Source organism: Neophocaena asiaeorientalis, unplaced genomic scaffold (genome assembly GCF_003031525.2).
Source record: "Neophocaena asiaeorientalis asiaeorientalis breed wild unplaced genomic scaffold, Neophocaena_asiaeorientalis_V1.1 scaffold232, whole genome shotgun sequence".
NCBI lineage: Eukaryota > Metazoa > Chordata > Mammalia > Artiodactyla > Phocoenidae > Neophocaena > Neophocaena asiaeorientalis.
In genome coordinates, this window is record NW_020175672.1 from 1,973,881 (window position 1) to 1,995,235 (window position 21,355).

Here is a 21,355-nt window from a genome sequence, read left to right on the forward strand (position 1 = left end):
CCAGAGGCAGGAAGTGGAAGTTGGGGGAAATGTGTAAACTTTTTTTCAGCTTACATAAATTGAGAAAAGGGGATAAGGGGGCATGTGGTTGGTGAAAGGTAGGTCCCTTGCCCTGCTCTACCTGTCAGAGGAAAAAAGTCTTTGACCCTTTTGTCTCTCCTTGAACCTTGGCTCCCTCCAAGATTTACGTAATGGAGACTTTATTCCCAAATAAGTTAAACATTTGTATTTTGGCCCTGAAATATGCTCACTAAAAATTATCCCATTGGCAATCCAACATTCATATAAAATGTTCTTCCTATTTTGAAAGAAAAAACTCCTACCACAATGCAGTTTCCTCTCATAGCAAAAGTCCGTTTTACCAGTGTCTCAAAAAGAGAAAACTCTAAGTCTCTTCCATCACGGCATCTAGCTCCAAGTCTAGGATCCTTCAGTAACATCCGTCCAGACCCTAGTTCTCTTGAATCCAGTCTTGATATTCAACAAAATATGTCTGAAATTATAAAGTTAACCATCACTTATTCCTGTGGCAGTAGTGACTGAAAGAAAAGGAACTGAAAGGAGAAAGAGGTTACAATTATGTATATATATTTTAAATAAAAAAGTTTGCAGAGAAAAAGATGTATACATTGGAGCCAATACTCATTTTTACAATGATCACAAAATAATATATACATATATGTATATATGAGTGTGTATATATATGTGTGTGTGTGTGTATATATATATATATATATATATATATATATATCACTTTTTTTTTTTTTTTTTGTCTGCACCGCGAGGCATGTGGGATCTTAGTTCCCCAACCAGAGATCAAACCTGTGCCCCCTGCATTGGAAGCGTGGAGTTGTAAACACTGGACTGCCAGAGAAGTCCCAATATCACTCTTGTTTTTCTTTAAACTGTATATTTCCTTTGCCATCAATTTCCTTTGCTGTTGTGGAGTTCTTTAGCCAGTAAAGTGATCAACCCTTTATTCCTAGGAGTTCCAAGTTCTTGCTAGTCCTATCTCTACAGAGTACCAGTATTTTTTTTTTGCGGTACGCGGGCCTCTCACTGTTGTGGCCTCTCCCGTTGCGGAGCACAGGCTCCGGACGCGCAGGCTCGGCGGCCATGGCTCACGGGCCCAGTCGCTCCATGGCATGTGGGATCTTCCCAGACCAGGGCACGAACCCGTGTCCCCTGCATCGGCAGGCGGACTCTCAACCACTGCGCCACCAGGGAAGCCCAGAGTCCCAGTATTTTACCAGTAGGTATGGTTGTATGAAAATTCCTCAGGGACCATTTAAGAACACATCCTCCTTGACGCATCATTATTCTCTTTTCTCTTGATTTCCAGAATCTAATGACCCAATCCAATACAGTAACCCTTTTTTTTGCCTGCTGGCTCAGTTTCATGAGACTGAATTGTCTAGATGGTGTTGTTGACTTCCATGTAACCATTGCTGAATCCCCTGGTAGAACATTTTTCCCATGGTTATTACTAATGTCTAAACTAGTAGTTCCCAATCTCAGGGATGAGAATTTTTCTAAAAATGAGAATGGCTGATTAGGTTTAACAGTGAGAGGTGCTAATTACAATTTTATTCCTTTGTTTGGGGAACTATGTATACTTATTATGAAAGAAATAGCACCATATACTGGTCAATGTTTCAAATCATAGGTAGCATCCTATGATCTGGTGCCATAACTGATTCTTCAGTATCCTAAGGTATATGATAAGACTAAAGTAACCTAAGAGCACTACCCCCATTGTCGTATTTCTTTCATGGGAAATTGAGTTCCTTGTTTGGAAGAAATTATGAGCGATATCATCATGTTGAATAAGGTATTCAGTTGATTACAACATTCATGAAAATGCTGCCTTGAGGCATGATGAATGGAGAAATCAAATCTAAATCCAAATACAGAATAAGTAACTAATCCACATCACAGGAACTCTCCGCGACAAAAGGAGTAAAAGAAAAAAAATAAATCATCAACTGTTGCGCAGAAGTATTATGGTACAATATTATAGGTTCATATTTATTACTTTTGGAAAAATGTCTTTATACGCTGGTAAAGGGACTTCTGTGTTGTTGCACTTGTGAATTGCATCCATCTTGTTCACCATAGCCACATAGTTCATTAGACAAGTTCTGAAGATATTATAGAAGGGAGATGACTGACACTGAGAGATCATGTTCTCTTGTCTACCTAATTATTATGAGTGAAGATGTCCTTTGAGCATGTATATTCTTTAGGTTCCAAGCCCATTTCAAAAAAATTCTTCCCTGCTTCTCCTTCCTCTCCAAAATACTTATCCTTTGAGATTCCTTATTATCTACAAAAACTAGCAGCCACTTCCCATAAATTCTTATAGGTCCTTGCTTAAGGCAGTGTGAAACAATTGTCAAGGTCTACATGATATACTAGCACCAGAGAAAACTGGACTTCCTGTGGCATTATTTTGTACCATGAGATTCACAAGTGGCCCTGTAGGTTGTAAAGAAAGAGTATCCTCCAATAGGTACAATGAGTTAATATATGCTTAAAGCCTGAATAAGCATTTCCCTTTCACCAGGGAACATTTACCTTGATAAGTGGCTATACGTGTCTTTAGGGAGAGGAATGAGGATGCTTCTTTGCATGTTCTTCAATGTCAATGGACTATGGGTGGGAATGGTTCAGGGTGCCAACATACTCTTCCTACCAGTTCTTTAATTTCCACATGAGAGAGAAGGAAAAGCTGTGAATTCAACTGATAGTCTTAATTTTACTATCTCTAAGACCACATTTTGTTTTTTACCCAGCTCAGTCCCTGCAGCAACAAAAGATAAGAGATTCTTTTATCTTGATCCTAGAAACTCCCTGGATTTCAATCAGTGCTATGAGCCTAGAATTCAAGGATTTTAACTTGTCATTCTCTTTCTTTAAGCTGCCCATTATGTTTGAAACAGCTGCTCCTTTCCTAAGTCCATAAATTCCTCATGTCATCCTACTGTTCTGTGGTAAGAGCAACTCAATTCCCATAAGTCATGCCTGCACTGCGCACTTGATGCCAGGTGACCACAGGCAATGATTTGATTAGGTTTTTCACTGCTGAAGAATTCCCATCTTGGCATTTGAGCAAGATTTTGACTAGCTGACCCAGCTATGCCAGATAAACAACTGATGGTTCCCATATTCCCTTGCAGGTATCTATCGATGCACCCCATTCCTTGGTAACAATTTCTCTCTCAGTTGGGATCTTCGTTGTGAGCAGCAAAAACAGCTCTTCTAGCTAATAAAAGGAGAAAATTAATTTATTGAAGGAATGTTGGATAGCTCATGGAATTAACTGGCAGGATGGAAGACCTGCTAGGAAAATGGGCAGAAGACAACAGAAGCTTTGTGGGAGGAACTGCAGCCGAGATGATGTTGAAGAAATGCACTTGTTTGGATGCCCCTTAGGTACCAATGGTGCCATGGTACAGATCCACTGCTGCATACTACCACTGCTACACACACCAGAAAGTGATAGATGATAAATCCAAAGGACATAAATCCAAATATAGATCACGGGTAAGCATGAAAAAGAATGCAAAGCAAACAGAAGAGAAACTAAAGGTAATCTCTGTTGGTGATACACAGGAATGTAATAGAGGCATTCATTATTTGAGATTAAGGGGGAAGGGATATTAAGAGACATTTGATTAATATGCCATCTTTATTTAATATCTTCCATTATGCTCAATTGTCAGTTGTATGACCTTGAGAAAGTCACTTATCCTTCCTGTAACTGGTTCATTATCTCTAAAATGAAGATAATAATATCTACCTCTGAGGATGTCATGAGGAAAAGATGAGTAACACACACAAAACAGGTACAGGTTGTACCCAGCATATAGTATGCACTTTTAGGTGTTAGTTAACTAGTAGTAGTAGTAGTAGTAGTAGAGAGGTAAGAGCCACTTTAAGTTTGAAATAAAAATACAAATATGTAAATACAAAGAAAAGAGAGCATTTAGACAATTGTTACTATAATTAATTTAAGAGCTGCTATTGGAACAAATTAGTCAATTTGATGTCTTTCACTTTTCATCTTATGTTAAACAATTAAGTCATAAAAATTGAATGAGTATTTTTCTCAGAGCTGATACTTGTCTTCAGATGGAAGTTTCTTTATAAAAATAGTTAATATGCTGGAATAGAAAGAAAATTTGGTTAAGCATATCTAGTAGGAACAGAGCCAACAATATACTTGATGCTAAAATGTTAGTGGCAGTGCCATTATAGTGAGAAGCATACCACTATTACTACCGACTGAGTTCCTAGGTAATGTAATTATACAATGCAATACATATATGAGACATTACAATGGTAGGAAAAAATTACTCTTGCAAAAAACATGATCGTCTATCTCAAAAACACAAGGGAATTAATGGAACAAAATGTTTAAATTAGGCCTAATAAAATAGTTCTAAAAAGTAATTGAGTACACCAATGAAGAAAAATCAATGGCTTTCCCATTCATATACACAAGATTCAACTACTAGAAAACGCAGTGAAAATATATAATAGAAAATTATGGTGTAAAATAAAGGACAAATTCCATTCACAGTGGTAGCAAAACCTGTAAGATTCCTATGGATTAATCTGATGAGGATGTGTAAAACCTGTCGTGGGGGGGGAATATTTCCTGAAGACATAAAATATACCAAGATTTTTTTTTTCCTGAATGAGGAGTTTCAATCCTAATTCTTAATTTTTCTTAATTGTTAGTTCTCCTCCAAATCAGTTAATTTTTTTAAAAAATTCAAATTCACTTTTTAATTGTATTTGTCCAACTGATTCTAAACTTTTTTCATTTGATATTTTTTGTTTTTTGCTTTGTTTTATTTTTACTTTTCCTTAAACAAGTTTTCTCAAATAGAGATATTGTTAACATTTTGGTTAAAATAATTCTTTGTTGGGTGGGACTCTTTTACTTATTGGAATGTCTTAACATCTCTGGCTTTCACTGGGTAAATGCTAGTGGCACACCATCAGTCATTGTGACACCATAAAATACCCCCACACCTTCCCAATATTCCCTAGTGATATGGAACAACTTAATATTGAGAATTAGTGGTCTGGAAAATGTCAAATCATGCTATAAAGTCAAACAAGCAAAACATTGTAGTGCATACACAGAAATAGGCAAATAGTTCAGTAAAATAGAATAGGAAGTATGAAATAACAATAGATTTATGTACATGTACAAATTTTGCTTATCATGAGCATGATCTTTAAAATCATTGAGGAAAAGATATATTATATATTGATTAGTGTCAAAAAAAGATCAGGTTAGAGATCTAACACTCACATACACACACACACATACACACACACACACACACACACACACACACAAGTAGTTTCCAGATGGATTGAAGCATTAAATAAAAAGGAAAATAAATGAATTTCTGGGAGGTCTGTAGGGGAGTATTTCTACAACCTTGACATAAACAATACTTTCCCTAGGAAGGAAAAAACTAGAAAACAGTAACAGTTTTGCTTACAAGAATATTTAAAACTTCTGTAAAATGACAGATGCCATAAAACATTAAAAGGTAAATGACATGCAGAGAAGAAAAAAATAACAAACAAATAATACCAGTAATATAAAGTGTTTCTGTACAATGATAAGTTGACAATAAATGAATTGGTGTGAAATGATCTTTACAATATTGAAATTTCAGTCCAATGTATCATTTTAATGAAAAATGTTTTATATACATTAAAATCAACAAATTTACCCCAACTGAAGATCAATTCTGATGATTAAAAATGTCCCTTCAATATTGGACAAAAAAAAAAAGTAGAAAGAAAGAAAGAGACAGAAAGGGAAGGAAAGAAGGAGGGAGGGGGGTCTAGTTAGTCATAATCTGGTGAAATGTGTGAATTTCAAGGATTAAAAAAATACTAATTTATAAGAAGTGGAAGATCCAGCAGGAAACAAATCAATAAGGACACAGTTGAATTCAAGGATACCATCAATCAACTGGATATAATTGACATCTATAGACTGCTTCAACCAACAACAGCAGAATACACATTCACCAAGATGCCATGTTCTGGACCATAAAACATACTTTAACAAATTTAAGAGAATAAATAGAGTTCACACATTATCTGCTCTCAGACTACAGTGGGGTTAAACTAGAAATCAGTAAGAGAAAGATAACTGGAAAATCCCCAAATAAGTGGAGATTAAACAACACACTTCTAAACAACACATAGGTCAATGAAAAAAAATTCTCCAGAGAAATTTTAAAATATTTTGAGCTAAATGAAAACACTACTTATCAAAATTTGTGAGATACAGTGAAAGCAGTGCTTAGAGGAAAATATCATTGAATAAATATATTAGAAAAGAGGAAAGATCTAAATCAATAATCTGCATTTCTAGCTTGGGAAACTGGAAAAAGAAGAGCAAATTAAATCCAAAGTAAGCTGAAGAAAATAAATCATTAGAATTAGAGCAGAAATCAACAAAATTGAAAACAGAAAATCAATGGAGAAAATTGATGAAACTAAAATCTTGTTCTTTGGAAAGATTAGTAAAAAATATGTATACAACTCTAGCAGGCTAAGAAAAAAGAGGATAAAAAGTACTGTATCAGAAATGAAAGCAAAGGCCTCACTAGAGATCCTTTGGACGTTAAAAGAAAGTTAAAGGAATACTGTAAACAACTCTATGCCCACAAATCTGAAAACCTAGATGGAATGGACAAATTCCTTGAATGACCCAATTTTTCACCCAAGAAGAAACAATCTGGGTCAGTCTAAACCTATTACAGAAGTTGAATTAGCAATTAATAACTTTCCAAAACATAAAGCACCAGACCAGTGAATTCTACCAAACATTTAAGGAAGAATTTGTACTAATTCTCTAAAATCTTTTAAAGATGATAGAAACAGGGGAGGTACAATCTAACTCATTCTTTAAGGCCAGAATTACCCTAATATCAAAACCAGACAAAGACATTACCAGAAAAGAAAACTAAGACCATTATCTCTCTTGAACACTGATGCAAAAATTCTCAACAAAATATTTGCAAATTGAATCCCACAATGTATAAAATGCATTATATACCATGACCAAGTGAGATTTTTCCCAGGTATGCCAGGTTAGCTCAACATTCAAAAATTAAATAATGTAATCAATTACATCAATAAACAAAAAAAATCATATGATTATATCATTAGATGCAGAAAGGCACTTGGCAAAATCCAACACCCATTCATGATAAAAACCCTCAGCAGACAAGGAACAGAGGATAATTTCCCCAATTTGATAAATAGTCTCATCAAAAAACCTACAGCTAACATAAAACCTTTCCTACAAGTACAAGGCAAGGATATCCTCCCTAACCAACTCTTTTTCACCATTGTACTGGAAGTACTAGCTAATGCAATAAGAAGAGAAAAGGAAATAAAAGATATACAGCTTGGGAAGGAAGAAATAAAACTGTGTTTGTTCATAGAAGACAACTGTTTAGAAAATCCAAATGAGTGGACAAAAAAAAATGATGGAGTTAATAAGTGATTATAACAAGGTTGCAGGATACAAGGCAACATATGAATCTCCTCACATAAAGCCTGGGCACCTCTCGATTGGCTGCTTCTGCACAGGCCCCTGGGAGATTGGACTTCTTATGCTGAGAACAGGCCTCTGTTCTCTGGAAATTTAGAGGCAATTGATCAGTGCTTATGTCTCGGTATGTGTGGGCTACCTGTATCTCAGGGAGGGAGTCAGCAGCACAGAAGCTTTTCCAGCCACGAAATTTTGCACAGATATATATATCGAGATTGAAAAAAATTCTGGAAGAATTATTTCCAACAAGGGACCAAGCAAGTTTATAGTAGAGTCATGGATGAACACCTCTTAGTCCAAGAACTCCTGGGAGACTTTGAGGGTTTACCTCAGAGACCATCTCGATTTGTTCATGAAGCTTGTGAGCATTCTAAACTGATCCCCACATTCAAGGAAACCCTTTTTCTCATTTTATACAGAGCTTTCTGACTGAGCTGTGTCCAAGTCTGGCCCCTTCTATGATTATTTCCAACCCTCTAGTGAGCATCAGACCTGTCTATGCACAGATGGAGATTCCATGACCATGCTGGACTGCTGAAGAACAGCCAAGGGCTTTATTTCATAGTTATTTGTATGGTTTCTTCACACTGCAGGAAGGTGAGAATGAGGTTTGTTAGGATTACTGTGACCTTACAAACGAGGCCCAGACTAGTACTAGCAGTAATCTGGGAGCACAACCTGGGTCTTTTGTTTCCCTGCCCAGTCCATTATGTAGTTGTTTAACTCTTTCCTTTTTGAAGCTAATATATTATTGATATCCATCCAGTATTCACAGAAGAGGGAGAATGAAGGGGTTGTTAAAAAATTGTAGTTTGAACTTTGTAGCCCTATAATGAATGGGCTATTTCCTTTCTGGGTTCAATTTCAAAATGTAAACAAAAATGACTTCTTCAGTTCTAAAGTACTACTAGTACAGTAAACACTGTGCTTAATTTTTTTTGCTGACTTTTTAGGAGAATAATTTAAACAGATAGTAAGTTTGTTGCTCTTTTCAAGTAAACAATGAGAAGTCAGGTAGAATTTATCTACCAAAACATAAAAACACAAAGAAAAAAAGCAAATATATTTTAGAGGAAAAAGAAAGATAATTTTTTGTTTGTTTTTTAAGGGAAATGGTATCAACATGCCATTTATTATTTTTGTCTTCCTGAGCTAAAACCACAGCTGAAAGTAAGTTTTCTAGGACAACCTTTAGCTTGGGAAACTTCAACTATCTGTACTCAGGGACTCTATCCCCAGAGGATCATCTATGGGAGGTAATGTTAATACCTAATTTCAGGTTGCTTGCTGCTTTTAACTCAATGCAGAGTCTAGTCATAGTAAAGATACAAACAATGCTTTAAATTCTGTATAAGTTCATGGATTTCATCCAATATGAATTAAGAGTTTTTGTCTTCGTTTTTAAAAGTAATAATAGGGAAGATGTTAACTTGACACTTTCTGATTACAAAAAGTAATGCCCTTATAAAATCTTCTAACTAATTCAACCATCTAGGGTGGTCAGCTGCAGTAAACCTTTCATTTCTTCAAAATGCTGCTTCTGCCAACGGAATCTCATGTTTTCTTCTTTACAAACAGGAAGTCCTTTACATTTCAATTGTAATTTCACTTACTTTGGATGGGGCACAAAATTCAGTTCAACTTCTGGCCAGTTCCTACATCTCCACTCAATGATTATATTTTCATTTGTTAACAATTCCATATATCTATGGTGATTTTCCCATCAAACATTTGTGATTTCCTTCCCTTTTCATCTTCTAATACAGCAGGAACCTTGTAAAATTTGTGCACCAAACTTTCACATTGAAGACACTATACAGCTTCTCTACAAATGTATCAAATAGTTCCATCATGTGCAATGCCACCACATTGGGAATCCTGATGCCCAATGCCATGGGAGATGAGGCCTGCAAGGTATTCTCACTCAGTCTCCTTTTAACAAGTGGCAATTCCTGAGTTGTCATAGCTTTGTTAGTAAATCATTCCCATCTTAAATTCCTTCCTACGTGCCTTCAGGCAATCTCAAAAAGCCTCCCTGCTCTTGACAGTAGCTTCAGTTTTCATAATGTCCCCATCTTTATTTTTACTCACATTTGCCTCAATGTCATCTACTTCATTTTCTTCAGAAAGGTTGAATATTTCTATCAATCCCTTGTGCTTTGCTCTAGATTCTTTAATTATACCTTTATAACCCAGTTTGATATTCAATCATAAAATGAAATAAGCTTTCCTTTCTAGTTGCTGCAGAAAACCTCACCTTCCACTTGCTTCAGCTTACTGATCTTGCAGCAGCCAGCCTATTCTCTACAACAGTGACCACCAGTAGCTCATGGAACTTCCCCTTGGAAGTTGGTGACATCTTGCTCTGTCCATTGCCAGTCATTCATGTTGGTCTGTCCTCCCACTCCTCCATGATCCAGGGCAGGTCCCCTGCCCCACTTGGCCATGTCTGCACAGGTGCTGCAGCCTCGTTCAGATTCAACACATGATATATCCTGGAGAATGTTCTATGTGCAATTGAGAAGAATGCCTATTCTGTTTTTGGATGGAATGTTTTGTATATGTCTGTTAGGTCCATCTGGTCTAGTGTGTAGTTTAAGTCCAATGTTTCCTTATTGATTTTTTCATCTGGATGATCTATCAATTGTTGAAAGTAGGGTATCAAAATCCTCTACTATTATTGTACTGCTGTCTATTTCTCTCTTCAGATCTGTTAATATTTGCCTTATATATTTAGGGGATCCAATATGGGTACATAAATACTTACAAATGTTATATCCTTTTGTTGGATTGCCTCCTTTAATATTATATAATAACCTCCTTTGTCTCTTATTGCAGACTATTTTATCTAAGTATAGCTACCCCTACTCTCTTTGGGGCTTCATTTCATGGAATACCTTCTTCCATCCCTTCAGTTTCAGTCTGTATGTGTCCTTAAAGCTGAAGTCTCTTGTAGTTAGCATATATTTGAATGTTGTGTTTTTTAACCCATTCAGCTACTCTATGCCTTTTGATTGGAGAATTTAGTCCACTTACATTTAGAGTAATTGTTGAAAGGTAAAGACTTATTTCTCCATTTTGTTTGTTGTTCTGTGACTGTTTTATAATTCCTTTGTTTCTTTCTTCTTCCCTTGCTCTCTTCTTTTGATATGATGATTTTCTGTAGTGGTATGCTTAGATTCCCTTCTCTTTATCTTTTGTGTATTTACATAGGTTTTTGCTTTGTGATAACCATGAGGCTTACGTAAAACATCTCATATTTATAACCGTTTATTTTAAGCTTGTTAATAAATTAACTTTGAATGCATAATAAAGCTTTACAGTTTTACTATCCCACCCATGCACACACACATTTTATAATTTTGATGTTAAAATTTACATATTTTATCTTGTGTATCCATTAACAAATTATTGTAGTTCCAGTTATTTTTAATACTTTTTTATAACTTTCATATGAAGTGATGATTAATTTACTCCATTAAAATTTTAATCAGAGTTCATTTTACTTTCAAAGGAAAATAATTCAGATATTAGAGCACGATTACATCATGTAATTGTCCAGCTTCAATCTGTATTTATTATAAACGTCATTTAAACATTTTATTAGGTAAGTCATTTTGCAAGATTAAAAAACTATTATTTCTGATCAATATGTATTGAATTCCTAAGTAAGACTGCTCTATACTCAATCGTTTGCCCTAAATATAGACTCTATATTTAACTTAAAACTTTTATAAGGTATTTCTTTAAATTAAGAAAATTTTATATAACAAGGTATTGTTGAGATACTCAGCTATAAAATTGAGATATTGACAGTACCATTGGAATTATAATAATGGACTGAATGTGAGATTCTGAAAAAGGTGATGTTTCATGCTGAATCACCTACAGCAGCATGTATTTGCAGGGCACTTTACCAGGTTGGATTTGCACTCTGTGACTCAGGATTCTTGATAAAGATAACTTCCCAGTGTGGGAGAGTATAACAAAACATTTTTAATAATATGTTCTAACAAATTGAGTTTGAATTGCATGACTCATCTTTCTTTCTCTAGTCAATTTTAGATTCATTTCTTTGCAGAATCCTAGATTGTACTTAAGTGTTTCTCAAGGTCATTCATAGATTTTGGATTCCAAGGTCATAGAGACCTTGGCCTAAGTCCTGATACTATCTTTTAACAGGTTTATGAGTTCAGGAAAGTTACATAACCTCCTAAGCCTGCTTTCCCTCATGTATATAATAGAGATAATAGATAATTGTACCTGCCCCATAGGACTGGGGTGATAATTAAATAAGAAATTGCATATAAATGTTTATCTCGTGCCTGATAAGTAGAAAAAAATGAATAAATGTTAGCTATTATTATTATTTATTTGACAATGCCCCTTCCTCTAGTGGTTTGCATAGAGACATTGCAAATATAATCAAACTGGACCCACATTCTTAGAACTCAAAATCAGTTCCACTGTATGCTCATGTCTACACAAAGCTACTGATAGAACTGGATCCCAAAGTTGGAATTCAAACCAGAAGATCTGCTTTGTTGTGTACATGACAATGTACACAAATGTCTTTTCACAGACCTACCTTTCAGCTGTGTTTAGCTTCTGTAATACAGACACAAACTAATTTAGACTTTGTTGCAAGATAGATTGCATAGGCAGCATGATTTGAAGCAATTGGAGTAGGTGGCTTTTGAGAAAGCTAAGATGAAATGAAATGTATTTCATTATGGGTTTATTCTTGAGATGCAAAATATTTTAGGAAGACTAAGTCTTGATGTATTAACTTCTGCATTTGCCCCTTTTAGTTTTCAGTTTCAAGGCAGGCCCAGCTGGGAATATCAAAAAGGAAATGCCCATCTTATGTGTACACCCTGTGTGGTACCTTTGACTGTACAAAGGTATTTGTTTTAGAGAGGATAATTAAACTGTCCCTATCCAATGTCTCTTGCACATTACATATGCGCATTTTTACAAAGGAAAAAACAAAGCCTGACTGCAAAGCATAATTATAAATGGTAATAGTTACATTTTCATCATACGTATGCAATAAATAAGTCTGTCAAATCTAGAATTTGGAATTTGTCGTGTGCTTCCCTCCTGTACTGGTATATTTATTTTGCTCCTCTGCTAATGAGGCTAGCTTTAGATAGCCATGAGCATCAGTCTCAAATAAAAATTAAAAGTCAGTATATTACATTTCTCCTTCTGTTCTTTCTGCATATTACATTGCTCCATAAGCTCATTGATGCTGGAATTCTATCTCTCCTTTGGCACAATTTTCCTCTGTGGTATGATGCTATGAATATTTATGATACAATAAAACAATATAATAATAGGCATTTCCTAAACTTGTGCTGCATATATCTTCAGACAGGAGCTGGGAGGGCCAAACCTGTTAACTCCCACTGGAGAAGATCTTTATGTCCTGTGAAATAGATGGCTGTCCCAAAGACCTTCACTTCCACGTGAGTTAAATGGCTTCTGTACTGAAACATTCCGAGAAGAATTTTTTCTTCTTCCATATATAGTTTGGACTCTCATCATCTCTGAAATATTGCCAGATTTTCCTTACATTGAGTAGGCATCAATTGATATCCTTATTCATCCTTCCTGTGTCAACCACTACAATTCATTCTTTTATAGCCACCTTAAATCTTTAGTCTCTAAAATTCCAGGGTCCAGAATACTCTGAGCAGACTATTATCTTGCTCAGTGAAGCGGTACTGCTTCATCCTCACTCATCCTCCATCACTTAACTGACTGGATTTCTTTTCGTTTATAAATTTAACTCAAATTGTTTTCTTTTTTCAAATATTTGCCAAACTTTCTCATTCCAGCCAATTTTCCCAGCTTGATACCTGCTTAGCTACATGTAATGCTCCTAATCTGTGACTTTGGATATTTCCCCATGTCAGTCCCTGCAGTCATTCTTCTTATCTATGTTATTAATATAGTTAGAATTCATTCCATTTCCCATTAATAATTACTGGAAAAACAGGTTTTTTTATTTTATCAACTATTAAAGAAATTCTGACGTTCATATTATATGAATATCCTGATATTTTTATTGTAAAACTTCTTGGAATTATTTTAAAGCTATAAGATACCTCAAAAACACTTCTTCAACGTTTTTGGGGGGAAGTGTGTGTGTGTGTGTGTCTGTGTGTGTGTGTGTGTAAGAGAAAGAGACAGAGACAGAAACAAAAACATAGACAGAAAATGCACTTCAATACATTTTTACAGGGGAACGTTTTTGGGAGACAATTATCCACAAGTTTCTCACGTTTCTGCATGCCTTGTGAGCAGAGGCACAGGCCTTTGTTCTGGACTATTATTTCAAGGATGTTAGTATAGCAAACAGCCTCAGGAGATAGAGGTAGTTTCTGCCTCTGGAGCAAAAGGCAGTTTTATTTTTTGTTTTGTTTCTTTGTTTTTGTTGTTCTTGTTTGTTTATATCACTGCCCAGTATAATGGAAACATGTTTATCTTTGGTTAAAACATAGGCATGTTTTCTACCTATTACAGAGGGCTTGGTTTCTCTAACTCATGTTTTGTGTCTTGTACTGTAACCCACTACATGTTCAGATGTCAGCTGAACCTCTTCGTGCCACCCTATGGGAATTGGAGCTTGGGGAACCAGTGTAAACACTGACAGTCTTGCTATTACTGTCATTGGAAATAAGAAAGTCCTTTGTCTCCTATCCCAGGGGTTTATTTTTTATTTATTTATTTTTTGCCTTCTCTGAGTATCTATGAAAGAGAGGCAGAATAACTTGCTAGTCAGGTAAAATCTCAAACCCCTCCATTGTCCTGAGAGATGGGATGCTGGTGGAGACATGGCTTTCTGCAAGAATAAAGATAAGGGTCTCATGGCTGATTAACAGGAGAAGAGGGAAGTTAGAAGAGGGAAGTTTATGTGAGAAGATCCAGTGGGTATAAAAAGTCCTCCATTTTATTTTATTTTACTTAAGAGGAATTGTGGAGATGATTTCAGGCCAAGCACTAGGAAGTAGATGTAAAGACAATTTCAAATGATGCCCTAGGTATTGCTAATTCTTTTGTAAGAGGGGAAACTGAAGGCTCTCATCCACTGATCATCCTCAGGCCTATTTCTTTGCATTAACTGGTACTAGGACTTGTCCTGGAGTTCGGTGGCAGAAAGTTCTACCACCATTCATTAAAAAGAGATGTGCTGATGGGCTTTCCTGGTGGTGTAGTGGTTGAGAGTCCGCCTGCCGATGCAGGGGACGCGGGTTCGTGCCCCAGTCTGGGAAGATTCCACATGCTGCGGAGCAGCTGGGCCCGTGAGCCATGGCCACTGAGCCTGCGCGTCTGGAGCCTGTGCTCCGCAACGGGAGAAGCCACAACAGTGAGAGACCCGCGTAAAGCAAAAAAAAAAAGAGATGTGCTGAGGAAGAGTAGAGGGAACTTCATGACCACTGAGAGTAGAAAGCAGGCAAGCCATTAGAATTTTGGTTAGTTGGCTGGGTAGATGAGACACGGGAAATAATGCCTGACTTGGGCATATAATACCTATTAAGGAAGAATGGCGATAGAAGGGTGGTCTTGTGACTTAGTGCCTTCTGCAGTCTAGCATGCCAACACTAGATGTTTTCAGAGACCACAATAAATGGTCTCAGGGCTTTGTGCAGGGGGTCCTAGCTACTATGAGGGAGCTTTGGCCCTTTCAGGTAGATTTCCATGAGAAAGAAAACTCCTTTGGGAAAGCAGCATTGATATGGATTTGTGCTCTTACTGCCTTGGGTGAGCTTTACAATGCTGATGAAAGTGACCCACTAATGAGTAAGAAATGGACCCAAAGAAGCCTAGTAAATTTTTTCAGTAAGCAATGTCACCTTGGAAAACTCCCCTAGGCCTTACATTGAAACTGGGAAAGAACTTAAGTTGTTATTTTGATAATGGAACTTCAGATGTCCTAGATTAAGGTGGAATAAAAAAAGTCTCCACTGCATATGTCACATCCAAACAATCCAAAGGGAATAAATCCACAGCCTCGACCAGAAAGCAATGTGACTATGGCAGTTGGATCAAAGGTTCCTCAAAGCTACAATAGCTGGTGTCGGTATGTGTAATCTTGGTGCTCATATATGGCTTTGGGTGGACTGAAAACATTGGAGGTTCATTTAGTTGAGCTGTATGTAGACACCACTCTGCTCACAATGGAAAGTAAACATGACTTGCTTTCTGATTCCTCCAGGCTCTCTCATTCCGCCCTCTTCATTAACCTGTCTTCAGCCACTTTAAAGGGAAAGATGATTTTGGATGAGTTCTAGGTGTCCCTTGACTCCGTGAAAAACCAAAGGCCATATGCTTCCATCTAGATTTTCAGGGGAATTTGGAGGAAGGAAAAAATTCAAATGTGTATAATTCTGTTGGAGAAAGGTCCCAAGTCACAATCCCTCCTGATTCTGTAGTTCAAGGGATACCCAGATTTAGGTAATGAGGTTTGGGCTGGGTACACATTAGGGAAGGGGAGTTAATATGTCTTGTGGATGGGGCCCTTTGGGTCAGTTCAATGTACTGTTGTGATTTCTGCTCCTGAATGTACAATTTTATTAATTTATATGTGTTTACTGAATCTAGAGTGGATTCTCCCAATTAGGAAGTATCACATATAGAAAATTGTTAGTGGGACATGTAAACCAGATCCTCTGCCTGTCTCCTCCAAGGTGGTCCATCAGAAGTGATGTATAATCCAAGGACGACAAGTGGAAATCACAGTCTCAAGGTCTTAAAGATAGCAAGGATAGGTTGCAATACCACCACAACAGCCCTGTGTGGCCAGTGAAAAATAATAATGGGAGATGGAGGCTTATAGTGGATTATTGGCAACTGAGTCTTGTTGTTGCTACTATAGCCCCACAGATGATTTCCATTACACCTACTGATGTCACTTGGTATGCTGTGTTAAACATTGGCAAAACTTTATTTTCTATCCCACTGGCACCTGAGGATCAAGACCAGTGTAGCTTCATGCAGCAAGGCCTCCAGTATGCATTTGCAGTACTCCCCTGGGGGTACCTATGCTCCCCTGACATTTGCCTTCAGGGGGGTGGCCTAGGTAACATTAATGTCTCTACTTTATGGAGTCTGAAGTCTTCACTAAATAGATGACAGCCTGCAGGTTCGCAACTTTGAAGCCTCAGTGTAAATGGTCTTGACTTCAGTGTTATTACATTTCTCCCAGCAGAAGTGGCTGATAAACCCCAACAAAATTTAGAGACGTGCTAGCCAAGGAGTATCTTGAGACTATGTAAGTGTATATCAAAGCTCTCAACCCCTCTGGCAATCAAGGAAAAACTGTCTCTTGGCCCCTCCTCAAAGAGAGATCCAACAATTTATAGAACTCTTTGAGTATTGAAGACTGTACATGTCTCGAGTGGGCATTCTACTTGGAACATGATATTGGCTAGTTCACAAATATGCATCCTTTGAATGGGACCCAGACCAAAACTGTGGGTTGGAAGCTATCAAGTGAGCTTTGCATGATCTCTACACAAATGACCTCTGTGACTGATGATATTGCTGATTGGAATCTCTGGCAAAGGGAAGCACCATACATCCAGAGATGCCTCTTGCAACAGTGACATAGTTAAATCATAAAGATAACGACCACTTGGTTGAGAACATTGCTTGCCAAGATCCTCTACAGTAGCCCACACTGGCCAAAGTGAGGGAAATAAGGGAGCTCTGTAAGTTCTATTAAATTGCCTTTGTCACTTTTGCACTTCTGCACCTATCCCTTCTGAGTGTGAGCAGTGGATAATTGAAAAAGGTGAAGTTATAGCTACTGTAATGGTACACAGATATTTTATGGCAGTGGAGGAAGAGCATCACCCTGGAACTGGAGAGGGAACATCTTACACTCCAGGAGACATGGATGAGAAAGGAACATTAATACTTTTTTTTCTTTCAGACCATCCCTGGAGTCTTCCTCAAGATAAAAGCCCTCATGTATCTCTCTCAAACTAATGAGCACTTAAATTTAACTGATTTCAGGATCTGTTCTCCCCCACCAGGCAGCTCTGGTCACCATTGGATTGCCATTCCTCTTAAAATTACCAGAAGCCTATCAAAGGGGTAGATGATGGCCCTGGTCCCTACACTTCACAGTACAATTCCTGTCAACACCTTTAGTATCTGCTTCACCCCTATGCCAAGTACGGTAGTTCAGTGATGCTACAGAGTGTATAAAAGCCACCCAGCTGATGATGCAGAAAAGTAGGACAGAGCAGGCTGACTGTCCTCAGACATTACCTTCAAAAACAATAACTAGATTCAATCGTTCAAACTAAACTGAGAAACATAAGATCTACTAGCTGGTTATGAGGCCACATTGGAGCGGAGTCAACGTGTGCTACTGGATGATGTCGACTCCCCCCGCCCCTTCAGTGGCCCCAATAGCACTTTCTTTTTAGGGATACCACGTGTACCCTTAGGACTAATGTCTTGTGTGGAAACAAGCATTAGCTTATTTCTCTCCCCCAAATGGTGATTATAACCTTAGGAGTGGTCATAAGAGACCTCCAAGTTTTTAAGGAAATACTCCTAGAGAATAACATAGCCCTTAGATGATTGTGCCATCTTCCCAAAATGATTACTTGGGGAAGCTTTCCAGAAAGGGAACTGATTTGTACTTGCACCCACCTTGCAGTCAGTTTTCCCTACAATGTGAGTTGTCCAACTAGAAAAGGTGACACAAAATTTGTCTTTGATATTAGTTGAGGTGATCAAAGACACTGCCTCAGTCCTGGAGTGTATTCGGGTTAGTAGTAACTCAGTGATCAGGCTTGTGACAGATGATATTGCCCTTAAATTTTCTCCTTGAGTGCCAAGGTAGAGTCTTGTGTAATCTCTAAAACTCCTGCTGTACCAGACTAAGGCCATAGGCCAAGTTGAAAGGTCAATGTGGAAATTTAAGGAGAAAAACACCTAGATTTCTGAGGCAGATCCAGATGGTTTGTGAGATCTGCTCAGCTGGTTGGGTCTGGGACAGTTGATGTTAATACTGCAAATTTCCGCATACTGCAGCTCAGAGCCCTATTGATATCAGCCTTAAAAATGTAGTGTGAGCCAAATGGAACATATTTAGCCCTAATCTCTATCAGCCAGATTAATCAATGTGGCTGACACAGGGCTATGCTCAGAGGAAAAATTTTCCGGATGCCAAGACAGTGTTGGATGGAGAGGCGGCTATCATTAGAAGACACGTCTCCATAGGTCTTGCCTGTTTATTCCTCAGTATGACAAAGATAGTGTTTCTCTTGGAGGCAAAGATCAGGCAGGTTTACTGCCCATTATAAAAGATTCAGTTTCCCTAAGGTTGGAATCCCACTCTTGGAATACAAACCATTGTGTGTGTGCAGGCACTTGGCTCATTTCACATTGTCCTATGGGGCACCAGCATAAATGCTGACAACTGGTATTGCTGTGACTAATAAAGTCCTTTACTCCTGCAGTCTCCTGTCTTCTGCCAGCAGCCACGAAACTGCGGCAAGCTAACTTGCAACACAGGTAGAGTACGTCTCAGACCCTTCTAAATTTTTGACGTGTATAATATTGCTAATGTATACTAATTATAATTTCAGTTACACTAAGGAGAGTAGGAGAAAAAAAATCCTTAGTCTACAGATCTTGTAGCTAACATTTTCAAGGCATACTGGGCTTTAATTAAGTGAATAAATGAATGTGATTAAATAGAAGGCAATTCAGCACTGAAGAGAACTTCTGATTTCCACTAAGGATTTATTTTAATATGTTGGAGAAATTGACGAAGGGTATAGAAAATGCCCGGTGACACAAATTCTGCTTTGACATTTGTAGATGGTTCTATGTCTGTGGATTGTTTACATGAGAACCTTGCTCTAAATGAATTCACTCCTTTTCTGGAGTGCGGGGTGAGTATGCTGCTCCCAGGCCAACCTGCTGGCACCTCCTAGGAATGACATAACAGGTTACAATCCCCTCTAACTGAATTCTAGGCAATGAAACATATTGATAATCAGAACACTAGAACATCTGAAGATGATCCATTACTGAGTAGATGGGTATATGTTAATATAGTGTAAATCCGGAGTCATATGAATCAGATACATTTCTAAATTAGTTTTGACTTCATACATTAGAAGTAGCGGGGGGGAGCTTATTGAAAACTTTAAAAGTATATACAATATCTAACTAATGGATTTGCTAATAGTTGTTCTCTGACCATGGACATGAATCTAGCATTTTACATGTCATTCACATGAAGTTCAAAATGCCAGGTAGCCAAGAAATAGAAAACCATTATCCATTTGGAGTCAGTTATTTAGCCATGCCTCAAGCATGAGTTGTTTAGTGAAAAATAACTAAGAATGGTAGGTCAAATCTTAAGGAACCATCTTTTTCTATAATGCCTTATTCTTATAGCAACATGGATTAACACTTGTAATTCTACAATTCTGTTCAGAAATGTGTGAGGGAAAATGTACTTGGGAAAAAATACTCAAAATTTTCTTCTTTGCTGGTATGAGAAAAAGGTGCTGAGGGTAGGGAAAAGTTATTAGTTTGCTATTACTCAATCCTTGCTGAGCACAGAACATAAAATAGGAATAAAGAAAGGAAGTCAGCTCTCCAATCCCAGCTGCAGGCTGATGAATCACTTAGTGATTAATTGTTGCTACTAGTAATTGAAATAGTCATATTTCAGAGAAGGAAAAAAAAGTATTTGGTCTCTAAAATGTTTTTTCCTAAAACTATCATTGCTGACATATTAAGGACTTTTAAAAAGGAGATATAAAGATCTTAATGTAAAGCTAAAATGAATATAACTCCCAAGATTGACCCAACATCTGGCATCAGGTTTTGAAAAACTTTCCTCTGGCCGTCAAAATCAGTCGTCCCCTTTACAGTAACCAGCCCTCTGCTTAAAGGAGCTCCAGAGACGGGCGCGAGCCGCGGCTATCAGCGCGGACCCCAGAGAAGGGCCGGAGACGCTAAGGGCTGCTGCCGCCGCCACCAAGAAGCCTGTGTGCGAGCACAGCTCACTCTCCACACCTCCCCTCCCGGGAGCCTGTGCAGCCTGCCACGGCCAGGGTCCCGTGATCCAGGGACAACTTCCCCGGGAGAACACACGGCACGCCTCAGGCTGGTGCAACGTCATGCCGGCCTCTACCGCTGCAGGCTCATGCCGGCCTCTGCCGCTGCAGGCTCACCCCGCACTCCAGGCCCCTCCCTCCCCTGGGCCTGAGTGAGACAGAGCCCCCGAATCAGCAGCTCCTTTAACCCCGTCCTGTCTGAGCAAAGAACAGACGCCCTCAGGCAACCTACACGCAGAGGCGGGGCCAAATCCAAAGCTGAACCCCAGGAGCTGTGCGAACAAAGAAGAGAAAGGGAAATCTCTCCCAGCAGCCTCAGGAGCAGTTAATTAAATCTCCCCAGCCAGCTTGATGTACCCTGCATCTGTGGAATACATGAATAGACAAAGAATCATCCCAAATTGAGGAGGTGGACTTTGGGAGCAAGATAGATTATTTTTTCCCCTTTTCCTCTTTTTGTGAGTGTGTATGTGTATGCTTCTGTGTGAGATTTTGTCTGTATAGCTTTGCTTTCACCATTTGTCCTAGGGTTCTGTCCATCTGTTTTTTTGGTTTTTTTTTTACTTAAAAATTTTTTTTTCTTAATAATTAGTTTTATTTTTTATTTTAATAACTTTATTTTAATTTATTTTATTTTATCCTCTTTCTT

General features: G+C 37.9%; 1 pseudogene; it reads right to left on the minus strand.

The window, feature by feature from the left end:
- Positions 1-9,086: 9,086 nt before the first annotated feature.
- LOC112390759 (activator of 90 kDa heat shock protein ATPase homolog 2 pseudogene) overlaps positions 9,087-21,355 on the minus strand; it is a 43,375-nt pseudogene continuing 31,106 nt past the window's right edge.